Below are 24,393 nucleotides of genomic sequence, written 5' to 3'. Positions count from 1 at the left end.
TCCCTGAAATCAACGTCTCTTCATCACAACCACACGCCCTATTGATCCACCACTTCAGGAGCTTACAGGACTTTGGATGCTCTCTGCATCTCTCTGGGGTCCAAGCAGTCTTAGGAGGAAGGTGTGTCTAAGTCCTACCTGTACTTAGACACTCCTTGCCATTAGCCTACTCTGCTGCAGGACTCCATGTTAAGTGCAAGGGAGAGAGAGCATGAAGCTCACATCTTATACCCAGAAGAGTCAGTATATTAATTAGTTCATGGCAACAATAATGAATGTAATCTATAGCCACAGAACAGAGCAAATCGGCCCAGCTCAAGAAGACACCAAAGCCATTGTTTGTCTAAAGCAGTGTTTATGAGCATAGGATCTGGAGGCTGACTGCCGGGACTGAATTCCTGCTCTACCACTCACCATCCCATCCTCAGATATGTTAGTTAACCTCTGTATGCTGCACTTTCCTCATCTGAAAATGGGCCTCTGGAGGCAGAAGGATATTTTCATAGAGTTATAAAAATTAAAGGAGTTAATACACAGGGAACACTTACAGCAGTAACTGTAAGTAAAAGCTCAATATTAGATAGCATTCTTGTTAATGTTGTATCATTCGTATTCCTTACTACATCACTCAGAAGTAATTGCACTGATAGAATCACTAGCCTTGGTCAAACTCCTTCTTCAGAAGACTCTTAGCCAGGATCTCACTGAAACCTTAGATTTACACCTACTGAATGGAGCACTGGGTGTTACACACAAACAATGAATCATGGAACACTACATCAAAAACTAATGATGTAATGTATGGTGATTAACATAATAAAATAAAATAAAATAAAATAAACCTTTGATTTACGTTAGAAAGGTTACTCCTAGTCTATAACACCTAAGTAGAGATTTCCAGAGAATCGTTTCATTTTTACCCAATTGGTCCTTGGTTGAGAGAGAACACTGGAGGTGAAACAGTGAACAAAATATGTATTTTTTTAAATGAATCTCCATTTATAGAATTCAGTGCACAAAGAAAATATAGGAAAATTTAGACACCATATACAATAATACTACAAACCAAGTTCAATAACTTCTTGAAATAACGTGGCATGTTGGTATTGAATGAGCCTCTCACTCCATTAAATGATTCTCATCATTAGTTTTCATTTCAGGGATTTTCAAATAGTTCAACCCCCCCACCCCCATTGCCAGTGCTCCCTGGAGTATTGTCGGCAGGGTTGTTGATGAATCCTGACAGCTGTAGTTCTGCACACCTGCTGAGCTGAGTGCACCCTCTGACCTCCCCACTGCAGCACATCCACGGCTGGGCCACTGAGTCAGACGCCATGCCTTTGTGGATATCGTTCTGTAAAAAGTATGCAGTGAAGATTACCAAAATATCAGAAATGTCACGTAGCCTCCTCCTTCATTCCAGGAAAATTTATGTGCTCTAGCATCCATGCGTAATAGCCAGCATTTCCATTATTTTCCTTATTTATTCTAATTGCTTCATTCTGTCTTTTTTTATTTAGCACACCTCTCTTTCTTGACACATTGTCTTTTTTTAAAAAGCAAATGTGTTTGGACTTCTCAGAAAGTCAGATACTATGTCTGTTATAATCTCAAGAATAGTGGTCTCTTACAGTGCTTCTACACAAAGAAATTACAAATATACATCTACTCCAAATTCTATTATGGCCTATGGATATATTTTCAAATAAAGCTTGAAAATGAAATACCTTATATTTTGTGCAGTGGCTTTCAAACTCCAAGTCATCTTGATAGAGAGTGGGGGAAATTTTTGGTGGAAAAGCTTAGGGAAGAAGAGATGTTCTGAATAAGGAAGTTTGATTTATCTTAAAATGACTGCCATGAAATTGCTTCTGGTTTGAAGAAAGACTAATTCCTCGAACAATTTTGTATCTGTTAGAATGCTGGCCTTCCAGACTAGCTTCCTTTCCTTCCTTAACACTTCTTGATGGAGTTTAGGGACTTTCACTACCTTTGACAATTAAAATAAGCTGTGTACCAGAAGCAAAAATTTTTGAGACTAGAACAGGAACCCAATGAACTCTAGTCATAACACATAAATCAACTTAGGAAGAACTGACATCTTAAAAATTTTGAGTCTCCTGATCCATGAACGCATTGTATCTCTCTATTTATTTAGGTATTCTTTAATTTCCCTGAGCAGTGTTATAGAGTTTTCAATGTACAGTCTTGTTCATCTTTAAGCACATTTATCCCTAAGTGTTTCATATTTTTAATATTACTATATTTCATTTTTTGATGCTATTGTAAGTGGTCTTGTTTTTTAGCTTCAATTCTGAATTGAATTTCTGAATTGCCAGGATTTAGAAATGCCATTTATTTTTATAAATTGATTTTGTACCTGCACCCTCACTTATTATTTCTAGTTGGGTTTTTTTTTTATATAGATTTCATAAGATTTTGTACATAATATCTTCTGTGAATAAACTCAGTGATATTTCATCCTTTCCAATCCGGATACTTTTATTTCTCATTTTATCTTAAGGTATCCTTGTCTTTTTTCTGGGGAGCCTCGGTGGTGCAGTCAGTTAAGTGTCCGACTCTTGGTTTAGGTTCAAGCTGTGATCTCAAGGTTGTGGGATAGAGCCCCATGTTGGGCTCCACAACCGGTGTGGGGTCTGCTTGGGTTTCTCTCTCCCTATTCCTCTGCCCCGCCCCCCTGCGATCTTTCTCTCTCAAATAAATAAATCGTTTTAAAAAAGGATGTCCTTGTCTTTTTTCTTCTTTTAGTAGCAAAGCATTTTTTTTACCATTAATTATGAATGTTGGCTGTAGAATTTTCAGAGCCTCTTTATCAGATTGAGGAAACTTCTAATGCTAGTTTGCTGAGTTTTTGTTTGTTTGTGTTTTAATCAGGAATGGATGTCAGAATTTGCCAAATACTCTTGCTACATCTTTGGAGGTGATCTTACGATTTTCTTTTTTAGTCTGTTAATATGCTAAATTACATTGAATTAAACAAACTTTGAACATGATATTTTGTATTTTTTATTTATGATTAGATTTTATTCACTAATATTTTGTTAAGAATTTTTGCACCAATGTTCAGGAGGGGCACTGTCTATAACTCTCTTACTTTGTTGTTGTTGTTGTATTAGGGTAATTTTGCTTCAGAGAATGAGTTAGGAAGCATATTCTTCTCTTATCTGCAAGAGTTGTAGAATTTAAATCCTTTTAAACTTACTGAGATTTGTTTATGAAAGAAATTGTTTATCTTGATAAATATTCTGCCTTAAAAATGATATGTATTCTGCTGTTGTTGGGCAGAGTCTTCTAAAGTGTCAATTGGGTCAACTTGGTTGCTACTTTTTCTCGTAGTCTATATTCTTACTGATTCTTTTCCTACTTGTTCTATCAGTTATATATTGAGAGAGGAATGTTGAAATCTTAGCCGATAATTGTGGATTTGTCAATTCTCCTTGCATTTTTATCAGGTTTTGCTTTATGTTTATCAAAGTTCTATTTTTTGGTTGGTGTGCCAGTGTTTAAAATTGCTATGCACTCTATGCCTTTATCGCTATATAATGCTTTTTATCAATGTTGATATTCTTCACTCTGAAATATATTGATATTAATATAAGTATTATAACTTTTTAAATTAGTTTTAGCATGGGTTATCTTTCTCCAGCCTTTTATTTTTAACCTACTGTGTCTTTATATAAAGTGAGTTTCTTGTAAGAAATATAATTGAAGCTTGTTTTCTTATGTTTTAATCAAATATGACAGATTCTGTCTTTTAATTTAGGTGTTTGGGCCATTTATATTTAAAGTGATTATTGGTATAATTGCATTTAAATCTACCATTTTGATTTTTTTTCTATATTATTTTTTCTGTGCTTTGTTTTCCCCTTATCCTGCCCTCCTTTGGATTAATTGACTACTTTTTTTTTAATACTTTTTACTATTTAATTTTATTTCATTTCTTGACTTACTGTAATTTTTGCAGTTGCTTGAAGATTTATAGTATACATCTTTAACTTACCGCAATTTACTTTAAGTAATATAATTGTATAATTATATAATTATAATATTAGTTTATACCTATAACCCCCCCTTACCACTTTGTGTTGTCATATATTTTATTTCTATATGTATCATAAACTCAAAAATGCATTGCTACTATTTTTTATCTAAATAGTCAAATATCTTTTGAAAATATCAAAAATTGTTTTATATTTCCCCACATTCTTCATTACTTTTATATAGGCTTGTTATTTCAATTTCTACCAGATATAATTTTTATTCTTTAGCTTTTGTAAGTTGAAAAAGTATATTTTTGCTTTCGTTTTTGAAGAATATTTTCACTTGGAATGGAATTTTAGATTGACAGTATTTCCCTCTCAGGAATTTAAAGTTGTGTCACAGTCTTCTGGTTTCTATTCTTTTTGATGAGAAATGTACTTTAATTTGTAACTCTGTTCCTCTATATGTAATGTGTATTTTTTTTTTCTTCTGGCTGCTTTTAAGATTTTTCTTTATTACTGATTTTGTGCAATCTAATTGTGAGGTACGTTGATGTAATTTTGTTTGTTTCTAGTGTTCAGGATTCATTAGGCTTCAAAGTATATATAGAGTTTTTTTAAAAATCAAATCTAGAAAACCTTCATCCACTATTCCTTAAAATATTCTCTCTACTCTTTTTATTTCAAGGACTATAATTACAAACATATTTGGTCACTTGAAATTATCCCAAAGTACACTGAATCTGTTTTTGCTTTTTGTTTTTTCCATCATTTTCTCTGTGTGTATCATCTTGGATAGTTTCTATTGCTACATCTTTTGGTTCACCAATTCTTTCTTCTGCATCGCCTAATCTTCTGTTAATTCCATCAAGTATATTTTCCATCACAAACTTTGTAATTTTCAACCCTAGAAATTTGATTTGGGTCTTTTATATTTTTCCTGTCATTATTGAGCATACTCATATTTTTCTCTACCTTCTTGAACATACATAATATAGTTTTAATAACTTTTGATGTTCTTGTCTACTAATTCTATCATATATGTCATTTCTGCTTCGATGCCTATTGCTTGATTTTTCTCTTTTAAGAGTCAGATTTTCCTGTTTTTCCTGCCTGGTAATTTTTTTTCAATTGAAAAAAAGGCATTGCTTATTTTGCTTTGTTTAATACCAGATATTATTATTTATTTTTATTTTTTTCCTATATACTTGAATGTTATTCTGGGGCACAGTTGCATTATTTGGAAACAGTTTGATCCTTTTAAGGTTTGCTCTTAAGATTTATTGGGTGAGACCAGAAAACCCTTTAGTCTACAGCTACATTTGCCTCAGTACTAAGGCAATAATACCCTTTTGAGTATTGTACTTGATGCTCCACTAATTTTAAGGATTTCCATTCTAGCTGGTGGGAACATGAATTATTCCCAGCCTTGTGTTAGTTTTTGGAATTGTTTCCATGTAACAATTTTAATTAGTTCTTCTGCACCCTCAGGTAGTTTCCTAAGAGACTTGTGTTGATCAGTAGTCAGCAGAATAGCAGACAGGATTCCTGGAGATCTCTCTGCACATGTCTGTGCATGTTTCTCCTTTCTGATACTCTGCCTGAAAACTATAACCACCGGTCCTCTTCAGACTCCCAGCTCCATCTATTCAACATGTGATCACCAGTATCTGCCTGGATTCCCCCTTTTTTGAACTGCTGCCTAGAAACTCTCCCCTTGTTCTAAGTTGGAATAATCATAGGACTCTCTTTCAGAACTCACTGTCCTATGTCACCTGATGTCCAATGTCTGAAAACTGCTGTTTCGTATAATTTTTCCTATTTTAGTTGTTTTAGCAGAGGGTAAATCCTGTTTCTCAGGCTGCATTTTGCCAAAAGTGGAAGTATCTAGAAGAGTCAGATTTAATTATAATCCTTTTTGTTTTTTCCTAGTAAGGTTGGAATCAGAACAAGTTGAGTTAATGGTTCTGAAGTCTCCAATTTTAATCACTGGTGTATAATGCAGCTCTTAAATAAAAGAGTAAATACTAGATGAGGAGCTTCTTTGGTGGTATTCGGAAGTAGAGAGGGTTACTTCATGAATGCAATTTTGAATTTGTTGAGTTTGAGATTTATTCACTACTTATGAGAGACTCAAGAAGAAATAACTAAAGGGCACTTAAATAATACAAATATGAAATGGAGGACAATGGTCAGACCTGCATTCTAGTTTAACATATAAGATGAAGTGAGTCTAGAACATAGAAAAATTGTGTAAGAACACCCTTTCTGTTTTTTCTTCAGCTTCAATACTATGATAGCTACCTAATATTAATGTCTTAAATTGTTTATGTATTTTTAATTTTTTTAATTCAAAACGGAAGATTTTATGGCCGTAGTTGAAAGTATGCTGGGACAAATGTAACTCATATTTTTTGTTGTTGTTTATATGTAAAAATAACAAAGGGGTAAACAAATTTAAAATCTTGGGTTAATTGTTCAGAGAACAATTCAGCCCCAAAGTAAGTTCAACCTGAGAGGATAGGTCTCTGATAGAGGTTGTGGTCTGACAAGAATATTTTATCTTCACAGCCACAGAGCTTTATGGGTAGATCATCTAACAAATGTCAAATGAATAATAAATAATGACAGGTTATTCCTCAGGGTCTGGGAAGTTATTCTTGACTACAGTCCTTGATATTGTTTTCCATAAACTTTTAATCTCCATCTCAGCTGTGAAAGTAATTGCTTCTGGTCAGAGCTGGGGGTCCACTGGGACCAAGCAGTCCTCTCCTCAGGGAATCCAGTAGGTTCCTCTTACATGCCCTCATCCTCCTCCATACAGAACCTACTCATGGGGCCTCCTTAGAATTTAAATAGGGCCAGAATTCATCATCAGAACTGGAATTTGAATTCTTTTATTGCATCTGTAGTCAGGACTGTATGTGTGATTTAATGTGCTAGAGATTTTATACTTTGAGTTAAAAGTAGTTTTATAGTTAATATATTACTGAAGGCTACTGTTACTTGTATTTACTTCCCCATTTTTTTTTTTATAAATCCAGAATTCTAAAGGTTATAAAGAACCTCAGTCTTCCCATGGAGACAGAAGTCCCACTGGCCACTATGTACATTCCATTTCCTATATCTATCTTCTTTATCTTCATATATTCATTTGACTAAAGAATATAAACAAAGAAACACAACTATATACAATTCTCTAACGCACTTTGGAACATTTCTAGTAGCTTGCTTTTTAAAATCTGTCATTAGCCAAGTAGTTTACAAAATATAAAGCAAGTTTCCAAGAAAGAGCATTTTTAACTAGTAATCCTTGATGGGTTTTCCTGGGAAAACCTATGTGGAAAGCAGAGATGATAACTCAACACACAAATACTACTTGCTATAATATTACTATTGCATCTTATTCAATCTCCTCTGAATCTATTCTCCAAACGTTATGCACATTGAATCAGTAGTAAAGTGGCTCAGTATATCCAATAAGAACACTCAAAAAAAATTTAAAATAGACTTTAAATTTAGACTTTTTGAATGTCACAACAGAGCCAGACTAAATAGTTTACCCAACTTCAAGACTTACTATATAGATGCAGTAATCAAGACTATGTGGTATTGGGAAAGACATGGATATATATAGTTGACACAGAATGAACAACCATAACTAGTCCCACATAAATATGCCTATTTTTGACAAAGGTACAAAAGCAATTTAATGGAGGAAAACTTTCCAGCAAATGGTGCTGGAGAAGTGAACATCCACAGACAAAAACAGAAAACAAAGCAAACAAAACTTTGACCTAAGCTTCATACTTTGTATGAAAATTAGCTCAAGATTGATCACGAACTTAAATGCATAAATGTAAAATTCTAAATGTAAAATGCATAAAATTATAAAACGTTTAGAAAAAAACATGGAAGATAATCTTCACGGATCTTAGCAAAGCGTTCTTAGACTTAACACCAAAAGTATAATCCATGAAAGCAAAAATTGATAAATGGACATCAAAATTTAAAATTTAAATTTGCTCAACAAATACCCCATTAGGAGAATGAAAAAACAAGCCACGAAATGAGAGAAAATATTTGCAAACCACAGAAAAGAATACTGATAATGGATGAAGAACTCTTAAAACTCAGTAAACAATCCAATTAGAAAATGGGCAAAAGATATGAAGATACACTTCCTAAAGGAGCATATACAGATGTTAAATAAGCACATGAAAAAATGTTCAACATCATTATCCATTAGGTAAATGCAAATTAAAACCACAATGAGATATTACTACACCCGTGTCAGAATGGCTAAAATAAAGAATAATGACAGCACCAAATGCTGGCGAGAATGTGGAGAAACTCAATCACTCAGACATTGTGTGGGAATACAAGTAGTACAGCCAGTCTGGAAAACAAATTGGCAGCTTCTTAGCAAAAAAATTGGACATGAAACTGCCCTATGACCCAGCAATTGCAATCCTGGACATTTATTCCGGAGAAATGAAAATGTATGTTCATACAAAAACCTACATACAAGTGTTTATAGCAGCTTACTAGTGAAAGTCAAAACTTGGAAATGACCTAGTTGTCCCTCAAAGTGTGAATGGTTAAGCAAACTGTGACACATCCATACCGCAGAATATCACTCAGCATTAAAAAGGAACAAACTTTGCTTTGCCCTAAGTTAGGTCCTTGTAAGGTCCACTGAAATTCCTAAAGCGTCTTTGGCCACACAAGTTGGCAAGGCGTGCCTTGAGCGCCTCTTCAGTGTTGGTGATGTTGCGCTTAGTGAGGTGGTAAGAGTTTTGTGGGAGTAGCTATAAATATTTATTACTGACATCGTTCTGAGTCCTACTCAAACAGTAACTTATGGAGGTTGGGTTGGAAGGTGCTGTTGACAGATTGGCTGTTAGAAGTACAGACATCACTTTTCAGCTACACCTGAACTTTGGTGAACTGAAGAGATGGATGCAACACTCTGCATGTTCAGAAGCAGTATTGAGCCTCATTTTTTTCTTTTTCTTTTTATTCTTCACAATCCATCTGTTTTTCATTCTTACTATCTGAATGGCTATAATGCACTCAGAATGTCTGTGTGAATTGAAAGATGCATCACACCATAGTTTCATGTTTTCAAAGAATTTTCACATTGTTCATTCTTAGTAGAGTCTGGTTAAGTGCCTCCTAAGAGGCAAAGCAACAATATCTGAACTATCACAGCAATTTTTAGCGTATCTTCTAACTCTTCTCCATGAAAAAATGGCAGCTCGTGAATTAAACTTTCCAAAATTTTCTTGACATTTTCTAATCTCCTTTTTTAAATCCCTTAGAAAAAAATATGACAAATGCTGATTTAATAGTGCCCTCTGTCTCCCAAGTTTTGTTCTTAATTCCTATCAGCATCTATACAAACATTCTAGGAAGAGTTGGAAAATCAGCTATGTCCCCCCCGCCCACACCACTGCCACTCCCATTTAGAGGGAGATTCCTGTTAGAATTAGTTGGGGGCTGATTCAACCTGTTGTACAAAGCATTATTTTAAAGTGAGACCTTGTGATGGGTTCTAGGAATTCTTTGTGAAAATGTATCATTGTAATAAATATTTCTGTCACTCCTAGGGAAAAAAATCAGAATTTTCTTCCGGAAAAGATCATTTAGTCCACATTTTCACTTTTTGGATAAATGTGGGTGCTCAAAGATCTTTGATATGAAAAGCTCATTGATCAGTTGATTTTAAAGAAGGTATGACCAAGTTGTTTTCAATGAATGAGTGGCAAATGAAAGCCTGGAGTGGGGAGATAAAAGAATATAATAGAACCATGTTTATCCAATATTATTTAAATATTATCAAGGGGCGCCTGGGTGGCTCAGTAGGTTAAGCATTCAACTCTTGATTTCAGCTCAAGTCATGATCTCAGGGAGTCTGCTTGAAGATTCTCTACCTCTGCCCCTCCCCCTGCTCACATGTAGGCATGCTCGCTCTCTCTCTCTCTAAAATAAATAAATCTTTAAATAAATAAATACTATCAATATGCCTTTGGATTTAGATTATTTGCCAGAGTACTATTGTCTAATTTAAGATTAGGAAAGTAAAGTATGTGTGTGTGTGTGTGTATGTGTGTGTGTGTGTGTGTGTGTGTGTGTGTGTGTTTATGTGTGTATATGACTTAAGAGCCTGGTTCGGGAGTAAGAAATACCGGGGCTCAAGGCACCTGTGGCACAGTTGGTTAAGCCTCTGCCTTCAGCTCAGGTCATGATCCCAGGGTCCTGGGATCCAGCCCAAGGTCGAGCTCCTTGCTCAGCGGGAGCCTGCTTCCCCCTCTCTCGCTGCCCTCCCTCCCCCCTTCGTGCTCTCTCTCTTCTTTCTCTCTCAAATAAATAAATAACTAATCTTTAAAAAAGAAAGAAAGAAAGAAAGAAATACCAGGGCTCAAATATTGCCATTCCCAGTTGCATTACTTTGGCCTGATTATTTAACTCGCTAACCCTCAGTTTCTCTGTAAAATGTCATAATAGTAGTTAACTATTGAGATTGCAAAACATAATGCATGTATTTATTTTTCAGGAAGCATTTTAAAATAGTCCTTACTATTTTATTATTGCTTATAAAATACATTTTTCCCTATATGGATCACTGTTTTTATACAAGAGTAGGATTAGAAAATCAACTCCTTTTTTGAATCCTCTTGATAGTTTCTTTTAATCTGTTTATTTTTAAACTTTTACCCTGGACTTCCTTCCAAGAAAGATTGCAATTAGATTATAGATATTACAATCTAAGACAATTTTTTAAAAATAGAGGAAGAAAGAGCATACATAGGGAAAATAAATACAGGAAAATCAGTTGAAGCTAAATGCATTACAGTACATTTAAGATACATTTCATATAGTCAGGTGTCTGTTTACCTTCCTGATAAAGAAGATCCTACCCTTATATAATAGTGAAGCTCCTGAGCTGTTTCTTAGAATGCTCTATAATAAAATCCCATAAAAATAATCACAAGACATCACTCAGGAAAAGCAAGTCTTGTTATGGGTGAGAAGTAGGGGTGAGTTGAGGTGGGGTGAGGGCAGAGTGGAGGAGAAATGCCACACTTTTAGTTCAGGTATTTGGTATCCTACTGGCTTGACTCTGAATATTTTATCTAAAGAATGACGGCCATAGTCTTCGAAATATATTCCATATATATCAATTGTTTTTATCTATTCTTAATTATGAAATACTTCAAATATATAGAAAAGCACAGAAAATATCAGTAACAATAGCAGTATACCCACTATCCCATGAACCCACCATGCAAATTTTTAAAATTAGTAACAATTTATAATATTCATTCCATATATTTTTTCCAAAAGAAATAAGTGATCCAAATAATATCTAAAGCCCCCTAAAACTCATTACTGCCACCAAAGGTAATCACTAACCTCATTCCCATCTAATCCATGATATCATACATTTTCTATATTTGTGTGTATGTAAAATCAATTTATAGTACTGTGTTTGGAGTGTTTTTTAAGTTTTATATAATTTTTATCATTCTATGGGTACATTTTTACAATATATTTTTCTTAGGAACTGTAATACTATGTGTAGATCTAGTTTATTCATTTTAATTTCTGTATAGCATTAGATTTTATTTTAAAACACATTTTTATCAACTCCTCTAATAATGGACAATATTTTTTTCCTAGTAATAGTCTTGCACATGGCTCATTGTGCACATATATGAATTTCTCTAGAGAAGATCAATGCAATTGAAATTGCTCAGTTCCAGAGTATGGACATCTCCAATTTTACTAGGTATTGCCTAGTTGTCTTTCAGTAGTGATTGCATTCATTTATACTCCAAGTATGACAGCAATATACAGGAGTTCTCATTTGCCCACATCCTTTTCAACATTTGTTGTTAAACATTTCAATTCTTGCCATTCTCATAGGAAATTTATCTTGATATTGCTTTAACATTTTTCTAATATTTTCTGAGGTTGAGCATTTTTCCATATATTTATTAGCCAGCCCTTGGAATTTCATGTTCTTTGAATTGTCTATAAATTGGGTTTCCCTAACCTTCTGTTATTTCTTTTTATTGGTTTATAGTAGTTCTTTACTTTAGATAACAGTCCTCATGCTGGTTGGCAGGTTGTTGCGGCTACTGCGGTGGTTGTTCTTGTTGTTGTTTTTCATGATGGATTACCGTTGAACCAAATTGTTCATTTTAACATAGTAAAACTTATGTGTTGTTTCCTTTAGCATTTTGTGTTTTTTGTCTTTTTTGCCCTTTATGAATATACTCTATACACTCATTTAAGAAACATGTCCCTGCCCCCCAATATCATAAAGCTATTTTCTTATGTTTTGCAGCAATGTTCATATAAAAATTAGTTTATAAGTTTTCTTTCTTTGTCTTTGCCCAACTTTATTTTCATATCAAGGTTACAATATTCTTATCATGTAAGTTAAGTTATCTTTCCCACTTTTTCAATTCCCTGGAGTTATTTATATCAGGTATAGATTATCTTTCTTCTGAGACTCGAGAAAAATTGGCTATATAAATACCTAGAATTTTCCCACAAAATTTTGCTGTGAAAGTTCTCATATAGCCAAGTTGAAGGAATTGTGGTGAAGGTCCTTCTACCTACTACCTAGATTCTACCACTAACATTTTACTCTACTTGCTTTATCACATATCTGTCCGTCTCTCCATCCCTCTACCCAACTAGATTTTTGGTTAGTAAATAGATGTGATTCTACTTTGATGTTATAAATCAATTCAGATTTTAAAAATTTTGTTATGAATGACTTTCCCCTTAGTTTTCAATATTATTGGAATAAAATTTTCAATATGATCTTGTTATTTTGTCTACTATATTTGTAACTGTGTCCATCTCCCCATTATTTTTTTCACAAATTGATCACAAACTATTTCATAAAACATCTCAATAAAGTACAACAAATAGATTTTAGACAATGCTTCATGACCCCAATGTAATAAAATTAGTAGCTAATAACCAAAAGATAGTTCAAAATAACCCCATATGTTTAGACGTCTTAAAAACATCTCTAATAAATGGTAATACAATGTGAACCATATTTTATGTTGTTGTGTTTGTTACATATGTTCTAGATATTACTTGCCAATAACATCTCCATGCTGTCAGTATTTATTGCTACCAGCTGATTTGTGGTTAGATTCAATACACATTTTGTTTTGTACTGCATTTGTTCAGATCCTGTTTTATGTGCTTTAATAAGATCCTACAGTCTTATTTTTATAGGTCCCAGGCTGATTTTATGTTACTGATGTTATCATCAGAACAAATACTTTTTCCCTGAGCTACTTTTCCTGTGGAATTCTATACAATGTTCAGCCGATTCACTGTAATCAGTACATGCTTCGCTTCACTTATTTCAACATGGCTAAAAGCTGTGATCTCATCTGTTCTTGCTAGAAGATGGCATGTGTCACTGATTTTCCTTACTCAGATTTCTGTTCCTAGCCAGATTAGTTTTTTCCTGACTCGGAAAAAGCGGTTGCTTGAAGAACATTTGCTGAACACAACGAATGACAATTGTGCACTCACTGTTCCTGGTCCTGGTATCTCCAGGTTTCCCCTCAGATATTTCCCCCTGATGTTCAGAGTCAGTCCCATGAGGACTTCTGGACTAGACCACCGCACTTACAGTTCCCTCACTCAGCTAGTCACAAGACACTTATTAGACTCGAAGCTGTCTTGGGGCCCAGCATTAATAAAAAGAGTAGCTCACCCATTTTACGGTACAGCAGGCATGGTTCTGGGGGATTTCCATGTGCTTACTCACATATTTTGGATGCAGAGATTTTATTTCACAGTAGTCATAAAAACATTTTTAACCTTCCTACAGTGAGATGTTATTTGATGTTTGCCTTACCAGTTTGTTAAAGGTGGAAAAATTAATTTAATTCAGATTCAGCGGCAGCAAGATTAGTGATAAACAAGTTTTCAGCATTTTCCTCTTGCCCTTATGGTTAAGATTAAGATTGCCACTACAGATTAGATTAACATAATTTCAATTATTATTTGCATAGCCTATGGAAAAATATGCAAAGGCAGCCAAACATAATTTATTATTTGGCCTTTAATATACTTAAAGTCTTGCCAGTGACTGTAGAAGGTTATAAATGACCCTCGCAGAATTTTTTTTTCATTATTTTTTTCCTTCTTCATTCATTTGGTGTTATTTACTAAAGCTACACTCAGTGCCTTTGCATGCTTATCTAATGGTTTTTGTTCGTGTTCAGATAGATAAGGGAAAGTACATATACAGTCCCCAGGCCCTCTATGGGATCTGACCTCGGGTTTTCCTGGGTGCTGAGCCACTTCCTAATGTTGGTGACTGCATGCTTGCACTTCCTTTGTTAGCTGCATGATGTATCTGTGGGTTGCAGAGCCAAGGGATTCAGGATTTTAATTCCCTTTTGAGTCAAATTCTTTAGGCTTGCTCTTAGTCTTCTCGATTCTGGGCAAAAACTCCTTCTTCTAATCACTGTGGAGGTAAGTGTTTGCCCTGAGCCAGGCTCTGCCCCACTTCTCATTCCTTACAACATAGGGGAGAGGACAGGGGCACTTCTGCCGAACCTCCTGAGGGAAGGAAGGAAAACGAACAAACAAAACATGCAGCCCTTTCATGTGCATTCACGTCTCTTCTTCTGGGAGATTCTGATTTGCTACACACTGGCTCAATGGGGAGAACTAGTTTACTCGTTGGTCTTTGAATGTCTTTCCTTCTCCCTGCAGTATTTATCAGGGTTTCTCAACAACGTAACTACTGACACTGTAGTCCAGGTCAGTCTTTTATGTGAGGAGCTGTCCCGGGCATCGTAGGATGTGTAGCAGCTTTCTTGGCCTCTACCTTCCAGATGCCAGGAGCAAACGTCCTCCATTTGTGACGACCATAGTTATCTCTGGACTATGTCAAATATCTCCTGGGGGGCAGAATTACCCCAGTTAAGGACCACTAATATATATTACATTTAGCTGTAATTATAGATACTATTAATCTAACTTACAGAAGATAAATAATTATAGAAAACAAGGATGGCTATTGTAACAAAATACATTTTAAAATTTTACATTTAAAAAAGCAAGTACAATATGTTTTTTAAGTTGATCAGATTGACAAAAATATTAAATAATTCAGTAGATGGGAATAATGTTGAAATGACCAAGAGCACTGCATTGGAGCCCACCAGGACTTAACAACTAGCGGTCAGGCATCTATACTATAGTGACTGAGAAGCACTCCCCCTGCTTTCCTTCAGCAGTACTAGAATGGGTCCTCTGCTCTAGAAATTGGGCAGAGGACTGGGGTTGCAGGAATGACAAATGAAACAAAGCAGTCCTTGTCTTCAAACATTGTTTGACAAATATCGTTTTTCTGAAGATATAATCCTAATAAATTCAAGGAATCTAGATAGTATGAAGTTGAATGAAAGTTTAATTCTAAATTTTGTCATTTTCTCAATTTTTGCCAAACTACCTTTGCCAGTGTCAATAAAATAAAATTTTACTAATTTTTGTCAGTGAAAGAAAGATCATTGTGAATTGCCAAAAACTGTTTAATAAATCTTTTTTGTATTTTCTATTATTATTCAAATTAAATTAACTAAAACTTTGCCATAATAATTTTAGGAATCTGGGCGCCTGGGTGGCTCAGTTGGTTAAGCGACTGCCTTCGGCTCAGGTCATGATCCTGGAGTCCCGGGATCGAGTCCCACATCGGGCTCCCTGCTCAGCAGGGAGTCTGCTTCTCCCTCTGACCCTCTTCCCTCTTGTGCTCTCTATCTCTCATTCTCTCTCTCTCAAATAAACAAATAAAATCTTTAAAAAAATAATTTTAGGAATCTGTTTTCATGACTAGGTAAACATGACTTTAAATTGGCTTGTCATTTGTTTATGTTCATACGTTCTTCTTCAGAATATATATTTCCCTTAACAATATATATTCAAAATATGACATGATAACATATTTCATTAGTTTATAATGAGTGCAGAAAATATCTCTCTGTAAGACTAGTCCGTGAAGTATTTGCCTTTCCCTCACTGATATACATTGAGATCTTTTGCAATATTTTGTTATTACAATTGGGTGATGGGCATTAAGTAGGGCCCATGATGTGATGAGCACTGGGTGTTATACCAACTGATAAATTATTGAACACTACATCTGAAACTAATGATGTACTATATGTTGGCTAATTGAATTTAAATAAAAACTTTAAAAAAAAATAAAATCCTCACCTCAGCTTTCAAAAAAAAGGCTTAAACAAAACAAACAAAAGATACTGCAATGAAAAGCCTTCTTCATGTCCCCTTGTGCGCTTAATTGCCTGTTCATATATTTTCCCATTTATTTTTCTATTGAGTTGTTTGGCTTCTATTTATTAAACTGTTGAATTTCTTTATACATTCTTGCTTGTAATCCTTTGACGCTTAGAGTTGCATATATCTTATCCTGGTGAATGACCGTCTTTTGCCTTTGTTTATTTTGTTTTTTTAATCGAGTTGGAAGATTTTAGATTTAAACCCTCATTAAATTAGCTTTCAATCCTCATTTTTACCAAATTAATGTTTTCTTTATGTTTTATTGTATATGTATCTTACGTAAGAAAAGCCTTCTCTACTCCACTTATAAAGTTATTCCCTATAATTTCTTTTAAAATATTTGTTTTGCTTTTAACATTTGTTTTTAATCCATTTAAAATGTATTTTTGTAAATACTGAGGATAAGCATCTATGTTTAAGTTTTCAGTATGAATAAACCTATTGGCCTGGTAATATAAGGTGAGCAGTCTAATATTTTCCCCATCGATTTATAAGACTGTCTTCACATGCCAAACTCCCTTAGAAGAATAATCCCTGTGTGGGGACTTTAATCTCTTTTATTTACCTGTTGGTCCCAGGTTTTTTTTAAATAAAGTTTTAATACCGTTTTTAAATAAGATTTATTTTTGGAATAATTTTGGATTTACAAGAAAACTGCAAAGACAGTATAATTATTCATGGTGTGCACCCAAGGTCCTCTATTATTGACACCTTAATAAGTATGGTATGTTACAATTAATGAACCAATATTGGTACATTATTATTAACAAAAATACATTCTTTAGTCACATTTCCTAGTTTTACTTAATGTCCTGTTTCTGTTCCAGGATAAGACCACATTAAATTGTCCTATCTCCTTAGGCTCACCTAACAATTTCTCAGACTTTCTTTGTTTTAACGATCTTGACAGTGTTGAAAGGTACTGGTCAGGTAGTTTATAGAATGTCACTTTATTGGGATTTGTCTAATGTTTTTTTCTCATTATTAGACTGGGCCTCTAGGTTTTTTGATCCGCTTGGGTGCCTGCCCTGCTCTCCCCAGAAAGCTTCATTATGTGAGTAATACAACTTTTCATACCCTCTTGGTGCTTGTGTGGCTTATTAGCCTGACATAGGAACTAAATTTGAGGAGGGGAGACAGTCAATCCTGCCTCAGTAGGATGGCCATAACAGTTACATTGTTCATTAAAACAAATTAAGATCTTTGAATTGAGGCCCTAAACTGTGTTCTAGTGAATGTTTACAGAGCAACTAAATATTCTTTTAAACTTCTCACCAGGATATCAATTATGAACGTGTGGTGATAGATTTTGTGTTGCATCTGTCTGACTTTCCCCTGTGGCTCAACATGATACTCTCTCTGAGATCATAGTCATTCTCTTATATTTAAAAAAAAAAAAAAAGCTCTAAGGCTTTGCTTCTAATGTTTTGGTATTTAATATAGCTTTGAATTTATTTTGTGCTGCTATAAGGAAAAGATATAATTTTATTTTCTATATAAATGACCAATTATTCTAATACTGTTTGTTGAATGCCCTTATCTTTCCCCACTGGTTTGAAAGCCTCTGTCATATAAAAACATTTCCCTGTAAGTTTGTGCAATACCACCATAGACTTCAAGAAGGGGAGCCTCTAGCTTAGGGCCCATGCTTCAAAGGGTCTGCTGTGGTCCCCCTCCAGCCACATCCCTTCCTGTGGTGAGAGGAGACAGCAAGGCAAGAGACAGCAAGGCAAGAGCCCATGTCACAGTTTTAAACCTAGCTAGTGATAGATACCCTGGATCCCAGAATTCCATGCCCAAACAACTCTGGGCCCACCTATATGGCCTGCACAGTGTGCTTCCCCCAAGAGAGACCATACCACAATAGGCCTGAGGACTGGCCAAGTGGATGCTGTGTTGGTGGATTCGTGGAAAGAGCTTGGATGTATAGGCTAGGGTCCTGGTGTCCACACATAATGTGCATGAGATCTTTGGGAATGGGAAGAGGACAGGGTTAGGCTGAGATTCAGGAGCTGGAGTCTGAGGTCTGCTTCTCCTGTACCACCACATTCTGAGACAGAACTCCAGGAATCCAAGAATTATAAATTCAAATCTTGCCTTCCAAATATATATACATATAAATGTGTATATGTCAGATTAAAAAGATAAAATATATTTCACTTGTTTGCTAGCTTAGTTAAATGGCACACGGGTTTCCATTTGCACTCTTGCACTAGATCCTACAAATGTTAAGGGGCATCTTGTGTTTGTGTATGTTTCTAGGTTCTTTATCTTGTTCCCCTGGGCTATTTGTCTGTTCCTGTTTCAGTAGCACCCTGCCGTAATTACTATAATAGTTAACCAAAAGGGCAATCGCTGCCGATTTTGTTCAAAATTATCCTAGTCATTTTTGTCCTTTTTTCCTCCGATATAAATTTGGGGGATCAGCATATCAAGCTAAAAAAAAGTCTCCCTTAAGCTATCACTTTACAAAAAAACTGTTTTATTCTCTTTCTAATTTAGAAGCTCCCTTTCAGCCTAATTTATGAATTTTCTCATATTTTAACTCCCTGCCATTGGTTCTGAATCAGTCGTTCTAGACCAGAGGTGATTTTTGTCCTCCAGGGGACATTTGATGATGTCTGGAGACATTCTTTGGTTGTCACAACGGAAGTGAGGGGTGCCACTGGCATGCAATGGGTAGAGACCAGGGATGCTGCCAAATGTCCTCAAATGCACAGGACAGCCCCGAGAACAAACTGTCCGACCCAAAATGTCAATAGTGCCAAGTGCCCCAGAACCCTGTTCCGGGTGGCACAGGAACATGTAGACCCATTGATACATACCTACACATCTGTGTACGTTAGACGTGTGTGTACTTGTTTGCACATATGCGAGTATATTGTAATCAGTGCTTAGGTAACTACTTTCTCACCCACTGCCCCTCATCTGAGATTCGCAAAGCAATTTACCAACATTATCTTGTTAATCCTCATCCAATGCTCTAGAAATACGTGACAACATGATTACACTTGTTTTATCAATTCAGAGACACAGATTAAGTGCCTTACCAGTGTTCTTTACAAAAGAAAAATTATTGAAAAACATATTTCATGAAGTCCCCTGCTTCAGCTATTATGTGATAGTTGATAGTTTCATCCTTTCTTCTACTTATAGAAGTTGGATGACTTTTCTTCAGGCAACAATACACTTACTACTTTTCAACATGCTATTTAATTCTAAGTACCTAATTCTTAACATAGAAAGGAATCCAATTTTAATGCACATTTTAAAATTTTATCTAAGTGGGTAGAAATATTTTCATACTTGAAGAAAAAAATCTAAGGAAAACTTCTATAGAAAATTGTAATGGGGGCACCTGGGTGGCTCAGCCAGTTAAGCGACTGCCTTCGGCTCAGGTCATGATCCTGGAGTCCCAGGATCGAGTCCCACATCAGGCTTCCTGCTCGGCGGGGAGTCGGCTTCTCCCTCTGACCCTCTCCCCTCTTGTGCTCATTCTCTCTCTCTCTCTCTCTCAAATAAATAAAATCTTTTAAAAAAAAGAAAGAAAATTGTAATGGGTTAGTGATTAAAAATCTGAAAAGAGCTAATGCTATAAAGGAATTTACTAAACTAATGAGAAGCAGTGCCTTTAGGTTTTAGACTTCATTTGTAAGCCTAATATTTAAAAGCAAACTGATCTTCAGTAATTCTGGAGGGATTATTACTAGACACATTGGTTCTTATGAAATCATAAATCTGGATGTGCCTATAAAAGAATAGTTCATGCTGAAGGCACTGGTCATAAGGGCAAGCACATCTTCTTTGCTCCCATAGCTGGTGGAATTATACTTAAGTATGTGTGATGGTTAATTTTATGTGTCAGCTTGGCTGGGCCATGGTGTCCAGATATGTGGTCAGACATTATTCTGGATAATTCTGTGATAATCGTTGTTTTGGATGAGATTAGCACTTAAAATAGCAACTTAGGATAAAGCTGATTACCCTCCTTAATGTGGATGGGCCTCATCAGGAGAATTCCTGAGAACCATAGCCTGACCTCCTCCTAGCAAGAGGGAATTCTGCAGCAGATGGTCTGTGCACTTGAAGTACAACATTGGCTCTTTCTGGATCTCCAGCAGGTTTGGGACTTGCCAGCCTCAATATTCATGAGTCAATTCCTTAAAATAGGTACCTTTCCATACAAAGACACACACCCTATTTGTTCTGTTTCTCTAGAGAACTCTGAGTAATACAGTATGTAATGAAATTCTTTTTGTAAAAATTCTTTATTATCAGTGATATGTGGAAAAATGGATTGAGAAACGTATACTTTGAACTAAAAAGAATTATACACAGTGTCAAGTAGCCAGTTGTGTTTTCTTTTATTTAGACAATTGGTTTACACACTCTTTCATCTTTCTCTACTCTCAAATCCCATCAATGTGCTGTGAGTAGTAGAAACATACTGAGATAAATATCACATATCCAGTTCTCCTGTCCTTGAACATATGGGAAACTGAATTTCCTAGGAGTTCTTGCACTTAGGCAGGCCAGTGGGACTGGTCTTGGCTAAAGAAATGTGAATAGAAATGACCTGTGTCACTTCCAGGTTGAGGCAGTAGAAATCTTCCTGTGCAATTCTCCCGTCTCCCTGCTCCCCTCCTACAGCAAACCCTGAAACCTGATGTTGAAATGTCGGTACCTCCCATAACCAAAATCCTTGAATGAGCCTGGGGAACAGAGCCAGCCTCTGCCTGGCTCTGATACAGAAATATACCTTTATTGTCTTTAACCACTGGAATTCCTGGCTGTTTTACCACAGCATAACCTAGTCTACCCTGACCAATATATATGGCAATGCTTCCTTGCTGGCACTCCTTAAATACTGGGAGAAAAGTTGATTGCAACTATATCCTTTTGAAACATGGTCATATTCTCTAAAAGAACAATAAGGTGCATCCAGAATTAATACAATATATCAAGAATTAATTAAGAAAGTTCTAAAATTAACACTACCGTGTTATATGATACTTTGATTAAATCCAAACATATTTAAATCAGTTTATGTTATATCATTTTATGTCTCACAGTTTTTCTGACATTGTCCAAATCATCTCAATTCCCTGTACCACCATTTCCTTACTACAATGTTATAAAAATTAGGAAGATGACTAGTTTTTTAACATTGTGAGCTTCTCAGAGAAACGTATTTAACAAATAACAGCACAAGTTTTATTTGAGGCTAACATTCCAGGGCACATACAAATCAAAGAATAGTGATCACATAATTTTAGACCCATTAATGTATCATAAGGAGATATAAATTGACGTTATGTACCTGACTTAGTTCTCTCTTCTACTTCCTCGCCTTCTAGAAGTGATGAAACATAGATATCACAATGTTTTTCTGGTTCCTGAGCTAGACTTCCCATCTACATGGAAGGAAGATTTGCTTCTCAGGAAAAAAAAAAAAAGAAAAATACTTAAAGCTCAAACTTACATCAACAGCGACAAGCACTGGGTCTTAGTCATTTGCCCTGCCAGAGTAAACAGCTTTTCAAATCTAAAAGTCATGAGGAGCATGTTGGATTGGCCTTACTTTCTGCGTGTAAGCCCTGGATCTAAAAGTTACTCTCTTGTGATGCTGTACTAGTCATTTAATCAACCTTACCCTTAATTTCCTCAATTCAAAAATACATTTATAAATATGTAGCTCATATAGGTATATCTAGTGCTTAATAATTACTCAAAATTATTGATTGAATAAATACAAGAATGAATGGGTGGGTGGTAACTATGAAATTCATAGATTGAGATAATGCCTGTGAAAATATTTTCTAAATGATTAAGAGCTCTAACATATAAGGTATTATCAATAAAAAAGTGTTTTGAAAACATTATCTCTAATGTTTATTAGATGAGAGTCTGCAACCTTGGGTTAGCAATGTAGAATTCTTATGGATTCTGTAAGCACTTAGTGGACTCCTCAGAAGCTTTGTAGCAACCAGAACAAAAGGAGACTTCCATGCTCCACCCCCACCCCCCCAATCTGTCCCTGGAAACACATGTTCACAACATGTTTGAACCTCATGGTGGAGTTGGAGTTTCTGCACCGGGAAGCTAAAGTTTGGCCTTTCTAAAAACAGTGACTGAGTAGTTTGAGAGGGACCACAGAGGGGATGCCTCTACACTTCAACCTTCTATACTCATCTCTCAGAGAAGATAGGCTGTCAGGGAAGAGGGGGGATATCCATTCCAATGGCGCCCCTAGGGAAGAACTTTCTCCAAAACAATGAATACATGTGAAAGACTTGTATTCATGACCTTGAAGTGGTACAGGAATTAGGTTTAATCTGCTATATAGTTTAGGGTATTGAAATCACAGGAACCTCCAAAAGGTGAAGCAACTGCTTCAGACCAGACCTTCAAAGAAAGCCTTTGAGCTTAAGCTGCAGTACTTCAAACGGTTACAGACTCTGACATCTATGAGTTCTTCAAAAGATCAACTTGTGTCTGGTTCTGATTTGCTATTGATTTAGAGAAAATTCTTTATTTTCTTTGGGCATCAAAGTTTGTTTTTGTCATAAGCAAGAGCCTCTCCTAGCCCACTCCCCCCAGACCCAGCTCATTGCAGAATTCTCAAAGGATTTCATCACCAATAAAGACTGACTTTAACTCAGGAAATTTACTTAGAATTTTAGAGTATTAGGCAATTTGCTACTTATCTGTGAGATCCATCTTTGACATAAAATAAAGCTATTAAATTTGCTATTATCATTTCTAAGAGAGTAGGACAGCCTAATTAGGTAATGACTGGTGATGACAATTATACCATCTTTATTTTTCCTTGTATTATCTAAACTTCCCTCCTCTCCCCACACCAGTGCCATTATCACCACCACAATCAAACTCCTTTTTCATTGGTTTAATCATATTCTGCTGGCAATGGTTTGTAAGACAAACAATAACAAAAAGTCTCAAGAAAAAGAGAGTTTAACATTTTCACAACTCCTTAGTTTTTAAAGAATTTCAAGGAGCTCCATTCATAGTGGACAGCCACCAGATAGCTACAAATGGATGTAATCTAAGTCCAAAGATATTTTCCAAAAATAACACTCCTTAGGGTCACTACCTTAAGTCTGAAGCAATTAACATGAGGGCAGAAAGCTCCCCGTGGTTTACGGCTTTCTTTATATGGTTCCTGATATTTGCTCTCAGGGGTTTCAGTAAGTCTAGAGTGATTTCTTCTAAGTATGCAAGAATGAAGGTGTACCAACATAGCTCACTCGCTTGTTCTCTCTCTCTCCTTGTCTCCAACAACCCATAGGATATAGGGGGTATAAACACGCTTCCCTACTCCAGCCAATAACATTCCTGAAACAAAACAATGGATTATTAACACCAGAGATTGTCAAACTACTTGTAATAAAATAGTTACACAAATTATGAAATGTAATCTGCAGTTTTGTTCTATTGTTTTCATTAAGATTGAGTAGACAAAGTGGTAGAGACCTCTCACTACATGCAAATAAATTCTTTTCTCATCCAGGTCTCTCCCCATCCTCCACCAAAACCCTTCTGGTCACACTAATTATATGAGGCAGCTTGTCAGGACAATGGAGGCTTTCATGCCCACCACAGATAATCACATTTGGGTGTCAAAGCAAACGTTCTACCAAAGTTGAATAAGTAAGGAAGATTTTATGCAAAGCTATTGCAACAGGAGAGCAAGGCCAGAACTGAGTTTGAATTCATGTCCGTTGAAATAAAAGGCAGGAGAGTTTGTAAGCACTGCGGTGAGCTTGTGGAAGGGTGCTGGAGGACATCAGGAGGGAGGGTTGGTTAATGAGATGTGTGGAGCCACTGAGTTATTCCTGAGTTTGCGAATGTTTTTCTCTGTGATTAGGCCATCTCTGTTTGCTACTATACACCCACAGAACTAAAAGTTAGCCTCCTATTCTCCCACAGAAACTGTGGCCCTCTCCCCTTGATGATTACATTTTAAAGAAATAACCTCCAGCTCCAGGAGAAATACATTCCTGGGTTTAAAACT

General features: G+C 35.7%; 1 protein-coding gene across 4 annotated transcripts in view; it reads left to right on the top strand.

Moving 5' to 3' along the window:
• The window catches only part of SLC13A1 (solute carrier family 13 member 1), a 119,076-nt gene that overhangs the window by 93,788 nt on the left and 895 nt on the right, over positions 1 to 24,393 (top strand). The window contains exons 16-17 of one of the 4 annotated variants that reach the window (XR_003516474.2): positions 17,347 to 17,412; positions 21,719 to 21,948. The exons of 1 other annotated variant lie outside the window; for it this stretch is intronic. The gene's annotated coding sequence lies outside the window, so the exon portion shown is untranslated. Of the gene's footprint in view, positions 1 to 17,346; positions 17,413 to 21,715; positions 21,949 to 24,393 lie in introns of those variants that run through there. 2 more of the 4 variants (XR_003516472.2, XR_003516473.2) reach the window with 2 other exon arrangements.

The sequence above is a fragment of the Zalophus californianus genome, chromosome 12 (genome assembly GCF_009762305.2).
Source record: "Zalophus californianus isolate mZalCal1 chromosome 12, mZalCal1.pri.v2, whole genome shotgun sequence".
Taxonomy (NCBI): Eukaryota; Metazoa; Chordata; class Mammalia; order Carnivora; family Otariidae; genus Zalophus; species Zalophus californianus.
Note: the sequence above shows the minus strand (reverse complement) of the source record. Positions and strands in the feature narration are given on the sequence as shown.